The 16,470-nt window shown below is 41.0% G+C and overlaps 2 long non-coding RNA genes across 5 annotated transcripts in view; one reads left to right on the top strand and one right to left on the bottom strand.

The window, feature by feature from the left end:
• LOC131832454 (uncharacterized) overlaps nucleotides 1-16,470 on the bottom strand; it is a 49,896-nt gene that overhangs the window by 25,029 nt on the left and 8,397 nt on the right. The gene's annotated exons all lie outside the window — the stretch shown is intronic.
• Nucleotides 249-10,171, top strand: LOC131832452 (uncharacterized). 4 transcript variants are annotated; one of them, XR_009354054.1, is made up of 5 exons: nucleotides 249-683; nucleotides 1,118-1,236; nucleotides 2,118-2,236; nucleotides 6,793-6,953; nucleotides 8,131-10,171. It is a non-coding gene; the product is annotated as an uncharacterized LOC131832452 (long non-coding RNA). The 4 variants fall into 4 exon arrangements; XR_009354053.1 differs by having other exon boundaries at nucleotides 6,763-6,953; nucleotides 9,738-10,171; XR_009354052.1 differs by having other exon boundaries at nucleotides 6,763-6,953.

Below are 16,470 nucleotides of genomic sequence, written 5' to 3'. Positions count from 1 at the left end.
TGGGGCATGAGATCACGCCTGTCAAATAATTTGTCAGTCTCCAGATTAGTAATGGGTGACTTGGCACCCTGGCTGATGAGCTGGCAAGAGAGAAGCTATCGTGTGTCATATCAGAGACCGCCACAGACACCCAGGGCAATGTGATTTGTCACTTGAAGGAGGAGACAGCCTGAGAGCGCCCCATCCTCCGGCTGCTGAGTCACCCCGCTCCGGTAGTTATTTAAACAGAAGCCTCCAGCATACACGCGATCAACACTCCACTGAGACAATGGCCAGACCTCCAGAAGTCATGTCTAGCTCGGACTGCCCACAAGTGCAGTTTTCAAAAATGCTTGGGGCCTCTTTTCCCCATATTCTCACACTGGGGTTCAGACATCTGGCTCTTTTCCTCAAAACTGGCCTATCCAGCCAGTCGTCCTTTGAGACTTCCGGCCGCAGAGGCCATCAACTCCTACTGGAAGTTTTCCTGTGGTCCTTCCGATCAGACTTTCTTATATTTCTTTGAAGTCAACAAATATTGGTTGAGCATCTGTTATGGGTTAGGGATGGAGCTACAGGTAAGGGCTGGTTCAAAAACGAGACACACTGCTTGTCTTTTAGGAGCTCACAGTCCAGGGAAAGGGACAGTCAGGAAACCAGGAAACCAGGCAACCACCATATATATACAAAGGGATGGCTCTAAGGTGAGTACAAAATGATCTTTTGACCTTAATTCTTGGGGGGGGTGGACCACTTCTCTTCTCTAAAAGCCATCACCCTCTCCATATGGCTGTGTGGGAGGAATTGAAGAGATATGAAAGGATGGCTGTTCTAGATGGGCGTTTCAAATCCAACAGTGTATTCGCATATCCACCTGTCTGCCAGCCTTTGCCCTGTTTGACCTGGGCCTGGAGGCAGCTTTGCCTGACCATGAGTGCCGCCCATAGTTCTTTTCCCTGCCCATCCTCTAGGTGCTCTCTTCTGTGTGTCAGATGAGGACTCCCTTCACATTTGGCTGTCATCTATCAGCCACAACCGTCCTGTCCCAAAGAGCTGGCTTTGGCTTTAAAGCCTGCTTCCTGGCTGGGCTTCTCCACCACTCCATTAAGGATACCATTTGATATCACATGTGCTACAGGTGCTGTTGATGAAAGTGCTAAAGGAGCTGGATGGGACTGACGTCTTTGGGAAGGGTAAGACTCAGCGTGCGCATGCAGCTGTCCTGTCCAAGTGCTGTTCTTACCTCCCAATGGAAAGGTATTGTAAATAAAGAGAAAGGGCACTAGCTTATTTTAAATACCAAATATGAGCTAGGAGCTGTTCTCGGCACCATGTAAAAGCTTTATTTAGTTCTCACAGTAATATTGTTCTTATGCTAGAGTCCCATTTTATGGACTAAGGAAATGACGGCTCAGAGAGGTTAAGAGACTTCCCTAAGGTCACAGAGCTGTGCAATTTTTTGTTGAGCCTGAATCTGAACACTGGTCTATGTGATTTTGAATCTTGTGTTCTTCAAACAACTGGAATAGTTCACAGAAGCAGCTGCAGAATACTAACATGGCAATATCATTTCTTTTTAAGATTTTATTTTGTTTATTTTAGAGAGATAATGAGCGTGCATGCGCACATGAACTGAGTAGAGGGAGAGAGAGAATTCCAAATATACTCTGAGCAGAGGGAGGAGTGTGGAGCCCAATGCAGGGCTTGATCTCACAACCCTGAGATCATGACCTGAGCTGAAACCAAATGGGTTGCTTAACCAACTGCGCCACCCAGGTGCTCCCATGGCAGTTAGATTTTTATTCCAGTCTGATTATCAATCTTCCAAGAGTGATATAAACAGAACATATAGCAGGAGTTTCTGAATCTTTGTTTTGAGACATGAAGCCAATCAGAAGGAACTGGGGTAGGAGGAAGCAACATAGATACAATAATACCAAGCTTATCTGATGAAAATATGGATAAGAATGTTTACATTCCCATAACTATAAATATTGAAAAATAAAAGACACACTGAGAAAATATGTCTGTTTTTATGACTTGTTGATATCCAGGGGGTTTTTCCTTAAGCCTCAAAACAATTTACAGCATTGCCAGCAGCATTCAGTACATTCAGAACAGGATCATTTCACCCACAGCTGAACAAGGGCCATGCTTGGGACAACACCAGCAGAGCCTTCCAGCAGACAGGCCAGGGAAGAAGCCAGGGTCAGCGAGTGAAGAGGAGAGCAGCGCCATTTAAAGCAACACGGTTTATGTAAGTGTGATCTAATTGCTTCCACTGGAAATGGGTCAGATTCGAGTTGAGAGAACCAGGGGCCTTGATGACCCCAGTGAAACCAGATTATGGCTTTTCTTTCAATCTCCTTGGAGAATATGGCCCTCTGGTCAAAGAATGATGCTTGGATTCATTTCCATCTGCTGTGTTTCCCAGTCTCTTCTTGTCTCCTTGCAGTTGATTTGCATTTTTTTTTTCTTTTCTGATGAAACACGTTAAACTAAACAGGATATGTCATATGACAGACTGTGATAAATTTACTATTGGGAATAGGGAAAAAAGTATGGGATAAAGAAATAGGTCCTTTTTGTCTCTCACGGCCATGATTCAGTTCTGACTCAAAAGGAAGTGTGCCACCTACTGAATCACGGAAACCACTTCCTGTAGCTGTTTGGTTTATTCTGGAGGGGCATTAGGCCAAGTACTGCCCTGCCCTGACCCTGACGGGCTCTTCAGAGCCAAAGCGTTCACGACTTGAGGTGGTTTGGCCTCGGACTCTGAGACCATTACATATTAAATTACAAGTGTTTCGTTTCCTAGCAAAGAGTCTTTAGCAACATGAAAACGAACATGTGGTATTTGCAAACTGAGTGTCTCATTACTCAAGCTGCATATCCTTACTTTTTCGTAAGGTATGTATTCCAGATGACCACTCTCAGGATCCAAGTTCACACTGCTTCTGGTTTTCTTGAGGGCAGTTTGGGCAGTCTGTAGGGTGCCATTAACCAGATGACGTTTCAAGTGTACCCTTTCATTAGTGAGGCAATACTAGACTTGTATTCATTCATGCCATGTATTTTTTGAGCATGTGCTTACTGCCATGTCCTGGTCAATGTAGAGGATACATGGCAAACTAGACATACAGCTCCTGACCTCATGCTGCTTATGATCTGCACAGGATGGAAATTCAGTTCTCCTCTCCAGGGGCAAAGACTGTGCTTTCTACACAATTAAAAGGAACATCAGCTAAAGGAAAATTTGTTTCCTCTTTGCCCACAGGACATTTCTGACACCAGATGTGTGGGTTTCTCCACACCAAGGAATTCTCCAATTCTCAGCAGTTACTAGCTATCCTACAATTTAACTCAATTCTGATAGTCATTGGCCAGAATTAGTCCCTGATAACCACAGTTTAAGGGATCAGTCCCACAATACTCCACTTCAGACCTCAATAGTTAGGACCCAGGTTGTCACCTGCACTTCTGATCAACTAAATATAAACTGAACTCTTCTACCATTTCCTCCTTGGGTTTGAAAATTAGCCAGAAGAGCTCAAACAATTCAGAAAATTACTCCATTGACATTACCAGTTTATAATAAAGGCTAGAACTCAGCCAGATGGAAGAGATACATAAAGAAAGCTATGGGTAGACGGGGGTGTGCTGCTCCCATCCCCTCCCTGGATATGCCACCCTCCCAGCACCTGGATGTGTTCATGGATGTGGACCCTCTTGGAACTCCATAACTTAAGGTTTTTAATGGAGATTCCACTATGTAGACATGATTGACTAAATCCTTGACCATTGGTGATTAAGTCATTGTCCAGTCTCTCTCCTCCCTGGAGGTAAGTTCCAACCCTTAAATCACCTGATTGGAGCCTGTGGCAACCAGCCTCCTCCTTCCAAGAGTCATCTCATTACCATAAACTCAAGTATGGTTGAAAGGGGCTTATTATGAATAACAAAAGATGCTCCTGTCACCAGTATTACTCAAGGAATTCCAATGTTTTTAGTTTTAGGGGCTCTGTGCCAGGAACCAGGGAAGAAGACCAAAATATGTATTTCTCATTAGACCACAATCATGCTGCCCCAGTGTCTAGCACTTGGCCTGGCATAAAGGAGCCCCTCAACATTTGTTTATCAGATATGTGAAAGTAAGAACAAAAAACAGAAAGACAGAAAGAAGGGAGGAAAGATGGAAGGAGACAGGAAAGGGAGGGAATTAAAGAAGTCACCTCACAATTATTTCTTATTGTATTTTCAAGGGAAGATGAAAATAGCCAGCTATTTGTTTTCTTTCTATTTGTTTCTGTCAATTCCAAATGGGCTAAAGGTTTGTGGCCCTCAGTGCATCAGGAAGTCAGTAGTGCTTCAGGATACATGCTGGCTCTTCATCAGGGAAGTTCTAGAACCAAGGAGGCCTATTCTGATAGCAGGGCAACATCAGAAATCCTGAGAACCCTCTCTGAGAGTAAAAGGCTCTTTGTTGTCCACCAAAGAATAGACCAGAATCCTGTATGATAGACTGTTTTATTTCCCTGGAGTCCACACCCAAAAGGTGTGTCAAAAAATGACTACAAATCTGACTAACACTGAGCAAGTAATTTACCCAACTCATAGAAGAGTCGTGAGAAATCAATGAAACAAGGGGCAACTGGGTGTGCATCTGACTTTTGATCATGGCTCAGGTGTCGATCTCAGGGTCCTAAGTTCCAGCCCCACCTTGGACGCCATGCTGAACATGGAACCTACTTAAAAGAAAAAAAAAAAAAATTCAATGAGACAATGTCTAGAATGGTCCTTGGCACACAGGAGGCTCCTTATAAATAGAAGCTATCACTACTACAACTTCTCTTAATCTCATTACTGTTACTACTTCAACTACTATTACTTAGGTGATATCCCAGAAGGCCAGCAGTGTTTCCAGGGTCTGACCAGAGCCTTTATGTTTAAGGCCAAAAGTGTTTCCAGGGTCTGACCAGTGGCTTTATGTTTAATGATGGAATTCTATGGTTTGGTGTCACAGCCTTTCCAAATCCATGCTCTCCTTGTACATTGTAAAAATTTTAAATTGACCTCCAGTTGAAATTCCCTGTCAAGAAGAGATTGTTTAGGTTACATTCTTATGTCTAATTTATGAGACTAATATTTCTTCCCCAAATGTAAAATTATATAATGTTGAATGTTTTAACAAATGGTATGTAACCCAAATATAACTAGCATTATAAGATAGAGGCATATTACAAATTTTAGTTTATTTGAGCAGAAATTGCATCAAATTGGCCAGGGCCAGACCAGAAGTGGTCAGGAGGACTCTACGGACAAGAGCTAAGAGAAAAACTTCTAGAAAAGAAGTGGAAAAGCAAGAGAACTATTTGATTGTCTATAGTTTAAGGGTTTGCCTTGTTTGGGGAAAGCCTGACTGTGATTGGTTGTTCTTTGTTTCAATTTCTTAACCTTGAGGCATTAGAGGCTTAGGTTTTGTTTTGCTAATGCAGGCTGCTAACAAAATTTTAAACCCTCGGGGCACCTGGGTGGCTCAGTGGATTAAAGCCTCTGCCTTCAGCTTGGGTCATGATCCCTGGGTCCTGGGATTGAGCCCCACATCGGGCTCTCTGCTCAGCTGGGAGGCTGCTTCCTCCTCTCTCTCTGCCTGCCTCTCTGCCTACTTGTGATCTCTATCTGTCAAATAAATAAAATCTTTAAAAAAAAAATTTAAACCCTCAACTCCATGTACAGTTTTATTATCATTTTTGGTCTGTTCATTGATATATCTCAAGTGGTTATAATAGTACCTGGCAAAAATATTAATTGAATAAATAAATTAGCTTAAGAGTTAACATTTCAAATAAAACAAAATGCCATCAGATGATCCTTTCTGCTTTTTCCTCTTAAATAGTCTATGTGAGACCAACAGTCACACATGCATCCATATGAAAGAATACTATTTTCTGTCATTAATTTTATTATGTCACTTAAGGTCAAATGTCACAAAAAATTATACTGAACTCTTGACCAATCTATCTATTTTTTCCATTGAAAAATTGGCCCAACTAAGAAATAACATCAAGGAAAAATTATTTGTTGGCAGAAAAATATCCTCTCTAAATTCTTGTGTGTTTTGTTTTGATTTTTCCTTAGTGACTAGAGGTCAGTTTCAATCCACTGAAGCACAGATTCCAAATTTTCAATCTGGTTTTCTTGAGTACTGACAAAGTGCCAACAATGAGGCAATGACACAAAATCACACACACACACACACACACACACACACACACACCACACATAAGTCTGGGGCATGTTCTGGTGACTTGCAAGCTTCTTCCCCTCTAAAATGTACCCTCAAGTTCATACTTTTTTGAAATGGATCTACTCCATCTCCCCCAAGCAAATTCTTACAATTTTTTTTTGGGGGGGGAGTCTAATACACTTGCAGGGTATTCCAGATCCTAGAATTATGATATAATAGAATCATCTATTGACCAAAGGTTATGTGTCCTCTACTATTCTTTCTTGCTTCCTTTTAAAACTTGAATTTTCGGCGCGCCTGAGTGGCTCAGTCCATTAAGCATCGCCCTTTGGCTCAGGTCATGATTCCAGGGCCCTGGGATGGAGTTGTACACAGGGCTCCCTGCTCTGCGGGGAGCCTGCTTTTCCCTCTCCCTCTGCTGCTCTCTCTCTCTCTCTCAAATAAATATTTTTTTAAATGTGAATTTTAATATGCTTGGGGTGGGTCAATGACTATAAATGTAATTATTAAATAACCGTAATTTTATTTTGGCCTAGTAATAACGGAAACTACATGATATTTGGCAGCCCCAAAGGAATCACATGTCTGATGCAGTGGAAGGACAGTGCCCTAAAAGAAAGGGTGGCATGCTGGACAGCCAAAAGAACAAACGTCCACTACACGTAATGTGAGCACCAGATTTGGATGCGATCCATCTCTGTACAAGACTGGCGGCAATTCACACCGAGTAGGTTTTTTTCAGCTATGATTAGAGACAGCAATACCTATCATCCCTTCATTTTGTCAATCTCTTTACTAAAATTAACCTGTTGTTCTGTGATTCTATAAATCTCAGAATAATCTTGTCCTGTTACAGCCAAGTTCTCTATCATGGTCAAAAATACTCACCTGGTTATTTTGGCTTCTCTAATCCTGCTAGTGAAAACACCTCCAAGGAAGCTTTTGGTCAGGAGCTGACAAGGGCATTTAAGGCCACTTGGGCTTTTGATAAAGAAGAATTTGAAAGACCAATAATATGTAATATCAATATGTATGTATTTTTTTTACTTGGACCTAGTCACTTCCCTGATAAGGATATTTAATTCATACCTGTTACATCCTAATTAATGCCAAGGCCTTTTTATGCATTATGTCATTTAATTCTTACAGGAATCCTTTGAGATAGGTTATCAGCTAGGGTGTTTGACTCTAAGTTATAGGGGAAAAATATATCCAACTGACTAAAACAATACAGGCACTTGCTGGCTCACATAACTGGTAGTCTAGACAGAGAACAGCTTCTGAACTGGTTGACAAATCTAGTGGCTTCATACTGTCACCAGGTTCCTATGTCCTATAGCTGCCCTTACAACCAGTGCTGGTTTCCTAATACCAATTTTCCGCTGTAGCATGGCCGTTAGCAGAAAACATGCTTCTTCTTACTGAGATCTAGCAAAGGTGAAAGAGTACTCCACCAACAATGAAAAAAATGAAGAAAAAAACTGTCTTCTCCTTATGATTCACCTTTAGTCTGATGCTTATCTCTTAAACAGTAGCTATTGGGGGTAGAGCTGGGGGTGGAGGGGAGTACTATGGTATGATTAACTCATCTTGTGATCCAGAGAATTAAGATTATCTTGATTGATTTAGATGAGTTATAATTTACTCCTGGTGCTGGGGCAATTCTCTGCACCACAATGCCTACTACATAGTGAAAAAAGAACAGGCTGAATATGGGAGAGTTAATAATGTGAACTACAGGAAAATATTGCTAATTCCCAATTTACAGATGAGAAAACTGACACACACAGAAGGAAGGGTAAATTAACTTGCTCAAGAAGATAACTGAACCTGGGTGGTTTATCTCCATTCTAATAGCAATTATCTCTTGCATGCATTTCTTTTCTTTCTTTTTTTTTTTAAAGTCATCTCTACAGCCAAGGTGAGGCTTGAATTCACAGCCCTGAGATGAAGAGTAGCTTGCTTCACGGTCAGGTACCCTTTCTGCAGGCATTTCTTCTGATGCATACAAGGAATTCCAAGATAAGGAGAAGGGTGTGTAAAGGAAAGACCATCAAAGACCTGGTTAAAAAGGCATCAAGAGATGAGGCTCCAGTCTTTTCTCGCTCACTGACCCTGTGACTTCTGTGAAAATGAGAATTAAAAAACCTACATACTGGAGTAGCGGCAAATACTCAAATAGGAACCCAGCAGAAGAGTGGCATCATTTGGGAACTTGCTTGAAATGGAAATTCTCCATCCCACCCCAGACTCACTTAATCAGAAGCGGGGCTGGCGGGAACAGCAATAAATACTTTAATAAGCACTCCAACTATTTCTGATGCTTGCTAAAATCTGAGAACCACTGGGCTCGAACATCCCCTGGTGCACAAACTTTTATTTGTTCTTAAGTCTTGAAGATAATGAGCATGTTGTCTTGTATCTCCAAGAGCTCACAAAGCAGGGAAACAAAAAGTCCCACATTAAATTCTTTAATACAGGACCATACTGAGTGATAAGTGATCGAATACAAGCTGAATGTGCTTTGAAAGCTTATAAGGGGTTGAATTTATTTCTAACAAGGTGAATATCAGAAGGCTTTATAGATAAAAAATGTTAAAAGGGTAAAATAGGTATAAACTGTAAAGTAACGCAGGTAATTAAACTTCTAGGGATTACTGCAAAGCTGTATCTACAAAGTTAACTTAAAATATACTCCTGGGTGGCTCAGTTGATTAAGCATCTGACTCTTAATCTCAGCTCAGGCCTTGCTCTCAGGATCATGAGTTCAAGCCTTGAGTTAAAAAATAATAGTTAGGGGCACCTGGGTGGCTCAGTGGGTTAAAGCCTCTGCCTTCTGCTCAGGTCATGATCTCAGGGTCCTGGGATCAAGCCCCGTATTGGGCTCTCTCTCTGCCTGTTCCTCTGCCTACTTGTAATCTCTGTCAAATAAATAAAATCTTTAAAAAATAATAATTATATATATATATATATATGTATTAAACTGATTAGATACCTCATATTGCATATAAATAAAAACCCATCAGAAGTCAGAAGAGGAGGATTTTAGTCCTTATGTTACATTTACCAGCTGTCGCTCAATGTTCTCGTTCATTAAAAAAAAGATTGGTCTGGAACCCTGGTTCTTAATCAAGGGAAAAGAAGGTGGGCCCAAGGCATATGTAGACTCAAAGCTTCCACAGGGGAGTGTGGGCACAGCCTGGTTAAAAAGCACTAATTATCTCTAATCTCTGACTGTAGATTATCAAATGTAAAGTTAAAGCATTAAGGAAGCATGTAAACATTATTTTAAATCCGTAAACCAATCTCTGCTTTTGTTTTCTCTTTCTCTTTTTTCTTTTTCTTTGCTTAACCTCTCTGAAAGTGCTCCAGTACCAGAACACCCAATTAATCAAAGGGAAACATCTGTAATATGTAGCAACTAAAATATCACCTTCCTTGTGTGGATCACAAAGTCCTTGGCAATCACCTCCATACTAGACTAGTGAGTATTGTTGTTCTCATTTTCCAGATGGATAAACAGAGGATAAAGGCCTTGTTCAGTGTCACACACTTCTGTCACCAACTGAGACACAATGGATGTCAGTCTTCTCATTCCTTCAACAATAAAGAGCTTTCAAGCGCTTACAGTCAACAAGAACTTGGAAAGATTACACTGGCTGAAAGGCATATACATGGAGGACATCCACAAATAGGAGGAAATTAACTTGAAGCTGAGTGTCTAACTTCACTGACTCTCAGTGGCAGAGATAGAAGAAAAGCAAAGTTTTAGCAAGGAAGGGTCTGAAAGAAAATAAATTAAATATAGCTAATTATCAAGTACTGTTTAATTATCAAGTACTGTTTTTAGTAAGACAAGTGAAAAATACTCTTTTTTAGGTGGTAATTCCTATCTCTTAATGGAATCATCCATTCATTCAATAAATACTTATTGATTGCCTTTTATGTGCCAAGTCCTCATTTCTGTAGTGGAAATGTAACAATGAGCAGAGCAGATAATAATAGTAATAACAATAATAGCTAATATGGCAGGGACCAATAATATATTAATAATTGATAACTGGTGAATAAAATGTCAAAACTCAGTGTGCACTAGCATTCTCGTTGGGGGTTCATCCACTAACTATAACACAGCTAATCTACTTTGAAATTCTCCAGCTCTCCAGCTCTCTATCGAAAAAGCTGCTGTTGCTGAACCTGCTCTTATGGATCTATCCACCATGAGCATGGACTGATTCACTGTCCTGGGAAAGGCAACCAGAATTGAGAACATTATGACTTCTTCACTGTGATTTTTAAATTACTAGAACCAGTTCTTCTAACTCTACTTCTTTGTTTCCTACAACTCAAATACTGAAAGAGATCGTAAAATAAATGCCATCTAGGGGCACCTGGGTGGCTCAGTCAGTTAAGCATCTGCCATCATGATCTCAGGGTCCTGGGATCAAGCTGAGTCAGGCTCCCTGCTCAGCCGGGCGTCTGCTTCTCCCTCTCCCGCTGCCCCTCCCCCTGGCTCGTATGTTCTCTCTATCTCAAAACGAATAAATAAAATCTTTAAAAACAAACAAACTAAAACTCTCAAATCACTTGGCTTTTAAAAAATGCCATCTTAATACTGTTTTAACACAAAACAGGTGTTCTTTTCAGTTGTGTTTGCAATGGAATAAAACACAAGCATATATTAAGTTAATTTCCAGTGGTCAATTCATTGCACTTAAGATTTGTAAAAGTAAATGCTTTGGAGAACTCGAAAAAACACCTCTTCATCTTTTTAAACATCAGTGTCCTCACAGTGATGGTGCTCTCAGTTGTTAGGAAATCTTTTGAGACAAGTGGGAGGGGAATGTGTTGGGGAGGGGGTAGAGTGATGCAAGATTTCTGAGTGTCAGGTGATTTCACAATTTGTTTTTCAACCTGTTTGGACTTCCAAAAAGAAAGACTCTCACATATCAACAGGCACATAAACTGAAGCTTAAAACACCAAAAACAAAAACACAGAGTTTCAAATATATGACATGTATATATTCCTATTATTTGATGGGATGCTCCAGAGAAACGTGAATTTTTCTCTGACAGATTTACTAGCTTGCTTCATCTGAACATTTGAACCATAAACAGTACCTAATGAGAAAACTTTCTGTCTTCTCCAAGGTCAAAGTTGGAACAAGTGTAGGGAATTCGGTTTTCCTTACTCGACAGTATTCATCATTCTTGTGCTCAGTATGCTCAAGAAAAATGCAAGCCTCTTATAGTTAGCACAAAGACGCAGCAAATTTTCAGGGCTAAAATATAAACTCATGAAACCAGGAGGCTGTAAATATATAGTTAACAACCTCTTATAGTCCCCGATTTAAAGTTGAAACTCTGTGTTCTTCATTGTGAAGAAAAAGTCAATGTAATTGTAAGCAAGAAAACCAATCCTTGTTCTCCTGTTCCACTCTTTTGAACACCTGTGAGAACTTCGGCTGTTATTTAGCCATTAACCTACTCATACTTTCCAGGTTTCTGTGTTTTTCCACTTTCTGTTGAGCATTTCTGGACAGTACAGATTGCTCAGCGATAATAGGTACGTGAGGAAGGAAAAAAAATTCAAGTTCCAAAATGGGATTTAGAATAGCAACAATAAAACATAACTGTCTGGAAAGGAGAGCCTTGGAAGGCAGGTGTATCAAATAAAATCCCTGCTTGGTTTGGATCTGGAGATGTTTCAAATTTGTCTCTATTTAGCATTTATTTGGTAAGTAATAAGCCAGCTAACTTTTCTGTGACTCTTGATTTTTTAAAAAAGGTTAAAAGCAAATGAGGACATGAGTTTGTTTGTTTTTGTAATCTCTACATCCAACGTGGAGCTCTTAACCACGACTACAAGATCAAGAGTCAAATTTCTCTTCCAACTGAGCCAGCCCAGTGACCTGACATGAGTCTATTATTTAAAGGAAATTTGGAAATTAAATATAAAGTGGCATTTATAAATTATATGGCAATAAAATGCAAATGTTTTGTTGCCAGATCCAGAAGCCTGAGACAAATCTTCACTACCATAACTGTAGTCTCACTACGTATTCTTCCAATACTCTCAAATTTTTCTGTCCTTTACTAAATCACATTGTATTCATGGGTACCACACACACGTTTATTTCATTCAAGTCCTAGTCAACTTTCCCGTATAGGTTAAGAATTACTCTCCCATTCAGCTGTGGCCTTCTCACAGCATTATAAGTCCTATGCATTTAACACTTCCGTACAGAAAAAGAACACACCACATTGGAATTGTGATGATGATATGATGAATCACATGTCAGTAGCAAGTTATTATATAAAGTTTGAAGCTTGTCAGAGCAGAAATGGTACCAAAAATAAAATCCCACCCCACCCCGCAAAACTCTTCTAATTCCCAGGGCCATCATTTTTAAATAAATCTTGCATGTCTTTCTTCCGTATCTCGCTAGTAGAAGAGTATTAACATTTGCAAAGTGTGCAGCTCATGACCAGGTAGTAACTTAAGCAAAGGAAGAAGTCTGGCTGGATCAGTGATTTGTCAGCAAGGCCTGAATCACAGGAGGTTGGTCTCTGGTGTATCCTCTTTGTCCAAAAAGTAGGAGGTGGTGGTCCACTGAGCCAGGAACTGCCTGGCAGGATCAACACCCTGGCTGGAGTTCAGGGTAGGTTGCAGTTTTTGGCTTTTGCTCTTGAACTAAAAGTTCAAGTGTGAAAACTGGGACTGAAGCCTCTTCTCTGCTGGAACCAGGATACCCCCAGTTCAGCCAGAAGTTAGTTTGAGGGTGTAGTGGCCCAGCATTCCAGGAGTGGCACATGGCAGAAGGAGGGGTGCCAGGGCTGGGTCCCAGCTGCAGAGCAGGGCTGGCCACACAGCCTCTACTTCATTAATATCCTGGATTTCTGGGCGCCCGGGCAGAGACGCTGTTGGGACAGAACCAAAATGTGACTTCCGTGCCGAGTCTATTATCTCCGCCAGGGTAGGCATGGATTTGAGAAGTCAGGCTGTGGCCTGCAGACTGCAGACCTCCTTCTCCACAGCGCACCGGATCCTTTTCCCTTTATGTCTTGTTGCATCCTTCTTAAGAGTAAAGAGCTCCTATTTCTCCCTTGTTCCTTTTGCATAACCAAACGCTTCTCCAACAGTGCTTTCCAAAGCTGTGCTCCTGAACCTGTCCCCTTAGAAGATTAACTTTGATGTTTACCTTCACGCAAATTGTGTTTTTAAAATTACAATGCAGACAATAATTAAGGGGAAAAAAATCAGGACAGGACAAAGTTGTATAAATTGAAGGTAGAAGTCTACCTCAATGCCCTCTGCTAACCCCCATCTCTGAAGGTAATAATCAATGGTAATAATTTGATGTGCTTTGATGGACCTTTCTCTAAATACATGCAAACATGTATGTATGTGTTTCCAAGAATTTGTGCTTTTTTTTTTTTTTTTTTGGTTTTGGTTTGTTTTTACAAAAATAGTTTCTCAATGTTCTCTTTCTTCATTAAAAATGAGTGTGTGGATGGCAGTAGGGGGTGTAAATGAAACATGCCTTTCTCTCCCCTGCCCCCTTCACTGCATGGGCTGACTCTGTGTGATCTCATAGCGGGAGAGAGCTTTCTGGTGTGGCATTCAGGACCTGGGGCATGCTGCAGAGGTGCTGGCCACAGACACATACAACATCTGGTTTTCCGATACAAGTCATGCAGCCAAAACTCAGGTACTTCTGTCTTGGGGGCTAACAAAGTCCAGGATCAGGCTGATTTTAACCAGCTACGAGGAAATATGTGAATAAGTTTGTGATACATTATTTAGCTGAAAATGTCAGTGATTTAAATGTAACAGAATTGGTATGAAATGTGCCAGTAGCTAAAATTTTGTGGTTCAATCCTGCACTGCTATGAGCACAAAAAGCAATTATGATATATATACAAAATGGTAGCCTGATCATTTGTTCACATACACACAAAACATAGTGCCTTCCACACATCCTAATTGCTTCTCTGTTAAGCAAAGTGTAACTGCAAATCCTAAAAGTATAGTATCCCCTTGTGTGATAGTTCCATTTCCTTATCAGGTAATACATGAAGAATATTCTTGCGAAGTGACTAAAAGAAAGTGACTTAAAGTGACTAAAACTTTCCCTATTTATAGGGAAAGTTAAGGTTAAGACACCACTTTCACAGAAGACAACTGCAAAGACTTAAGAGTTCATACTCCTGCATCTCTGTATGTAAATGAGTTACTATTTTAAGATAATGACTGGTTTTTTTTTTTTTTTTTTTTTTTAAGATTTTACTTATTTATTTGAGAGAGAGAATGAGAGAGATCCTGAGGAGAGAAGACCTGAGGGAGAAGCAGACTCCCTGTGGAGCTGAGAGCCCAATGCGGGACTCGATCCCAGGACTCCAGGATCATGACCTGAGCCACCCAGGCGCCCCTGTTTTTCTTTCTTGCGTTTCTCATTTGCCCACATCAACTTGTAGGTTAGAGGAAGGGAATGCCTCTGAGTAGGAGGGATAAACTGAAGTACTCAATAACTTTTCAGAAGGTTAAGGTAGACAAAATTGTCTTGAAAGCAGATACTACAAGAGAAGAAAGGATGATTTAAACTTCTTAAGACTTAGAGGCTGAAGGAACCACAGCACCACAGAGTTTCTTTTTTAAGCCACAGAGTGGATAAAATGGCTACTATTTCCCCAGCTTGAAGAAGGGAGAGATTCAAAGGGAGACCTGGTTATGGTGTATGTGCTGTCTCTGAGTAAGGGTAAGAGAAACCCCCTAAAACTTAGGAGGACTGGAGAGGGAGACTCTGGGGAGTTTTGCCTCTATTCTCAGAGGATAGACAGCCTGGACTCTAAGCTTTTCACAGCACCCCAGGGAGGAGCTGGGTGTATGGACCTGAGGGGAGCCTCCGCCCCCATACAGGGAAGGAGAGTGCCCACTGTTCTCAACCCATGTTTCTCAAGAGGAGCACTGACTTGGGGAGCCGAGAATAGCCAGGGGGCTCAAAGGGCCTGGGGTAGGATGAGGAGGATAAACACATGATCATGACACCTACACATTATGAACCGGGAGCATCAGCAGCAGAGGCCAGCGGGCCCAGTGGGGGTTTTACCTCAAGGCCAACAAGGGCAGAGGATGAGAGAAGACTAAGTGTTCCGTTCCCACCTGATGTCAGGGTGATACACATTCCTCACTCTTTTCTCCCTTCACTACCTCAGCACGAAAAGAGAGGAGGGGAGAAGACAGAGAAAGAGCAATTCTGCATTAAACGAGAATTACTAAAAAATAAAACGAGATCTGAATGCACAAAATGCAGTTTTTCATGGGCAAGGCTCATGTGCCAGGCTAAGATCAGAGAGAAACAAAGCTACATATAGGCATATCTGATCCATGTCTGGAATTTTCACACCCACTATCTAGTCACACAGACATCCAGGCACCACTACACAAGTATTTGTGTCTGTCTTTTTTTTTTTTTTAATAATAATATAGACCCTGGAGGTAAAAAGACCTGGGACTGAATCCTGTCTTGTCCCCTTAATAGCTTAATGACTGAACAAATTTCCTGATCCAAGATTTTGCTGCAGTAAACCAGGAAAAATAGTGTCTTGTAGGCTTGTTGTAAGGATTAAATGAGATACAAAGGTCTCCGCATATGGTAAGCCCTGAATAAATATATGAAGCCCTGAAAAAAGTAAATGATCATGATAACAACAATAATTATTATGCATGTGCTCCTTTTGACTCTAAGTCTGCACTTCTCCTTGGCAAGATTTAGTTACCTGTTGTATACAAAGTATAGCACACCCAACTACTAATACTATAAATGCTTAGAGACTAAGGGGACATTCACGTAAAGGTCTTTAATGGCACTATTTAAGGTTAACCCCCTTTACACATCTATTTATGTTTATTTCATTTCCACTTTGTTCTCAGGGAGGGATATATGCTTTGAGGTTTGGGGAAATCTGAGGTAAAATCCCTTTTAAGCCAAGATAGAAGTCTAAACTTTAGATTTGGGGGGAACATCTATTCCCTAGCCCCTTATCCTTCTCCCCCTTCACTCTGGTGGGAGAATCATGGCCCAAAGCTTCATGTTTGGTTTTCTCTTTTCCAAGCTCATCGGAGGCATAGCACTCCTCAGCCTCACCGCAACACCCACTAAAGAGCATTACCTTGTACATGGCAGCCAGAGTCCCCTCTCAAATATTCAGCCTTGTAGTGGTTTTATTAATAGCCCTCATAT

The sequence above is a fragment of the Mustela lutreola genome, chromosome 5 (assembly GCF_030435805.1).
Source record: "Mustela lutreola isolate mMusLut2 chromosome 5, mMusLut2.pri, whole genome shotgun sequence".
In the NCBI taxonomy this organism is placed as follows: domain Eukaryota; kingdom Metazoa; phylum Chordata; class Mammalia; order Carnivora; family Mustelidae; genus Mustela; species Mustela lutreola.
This window is presented reverse-complemented; position numbering and strand designations above follow the sequence as displayed.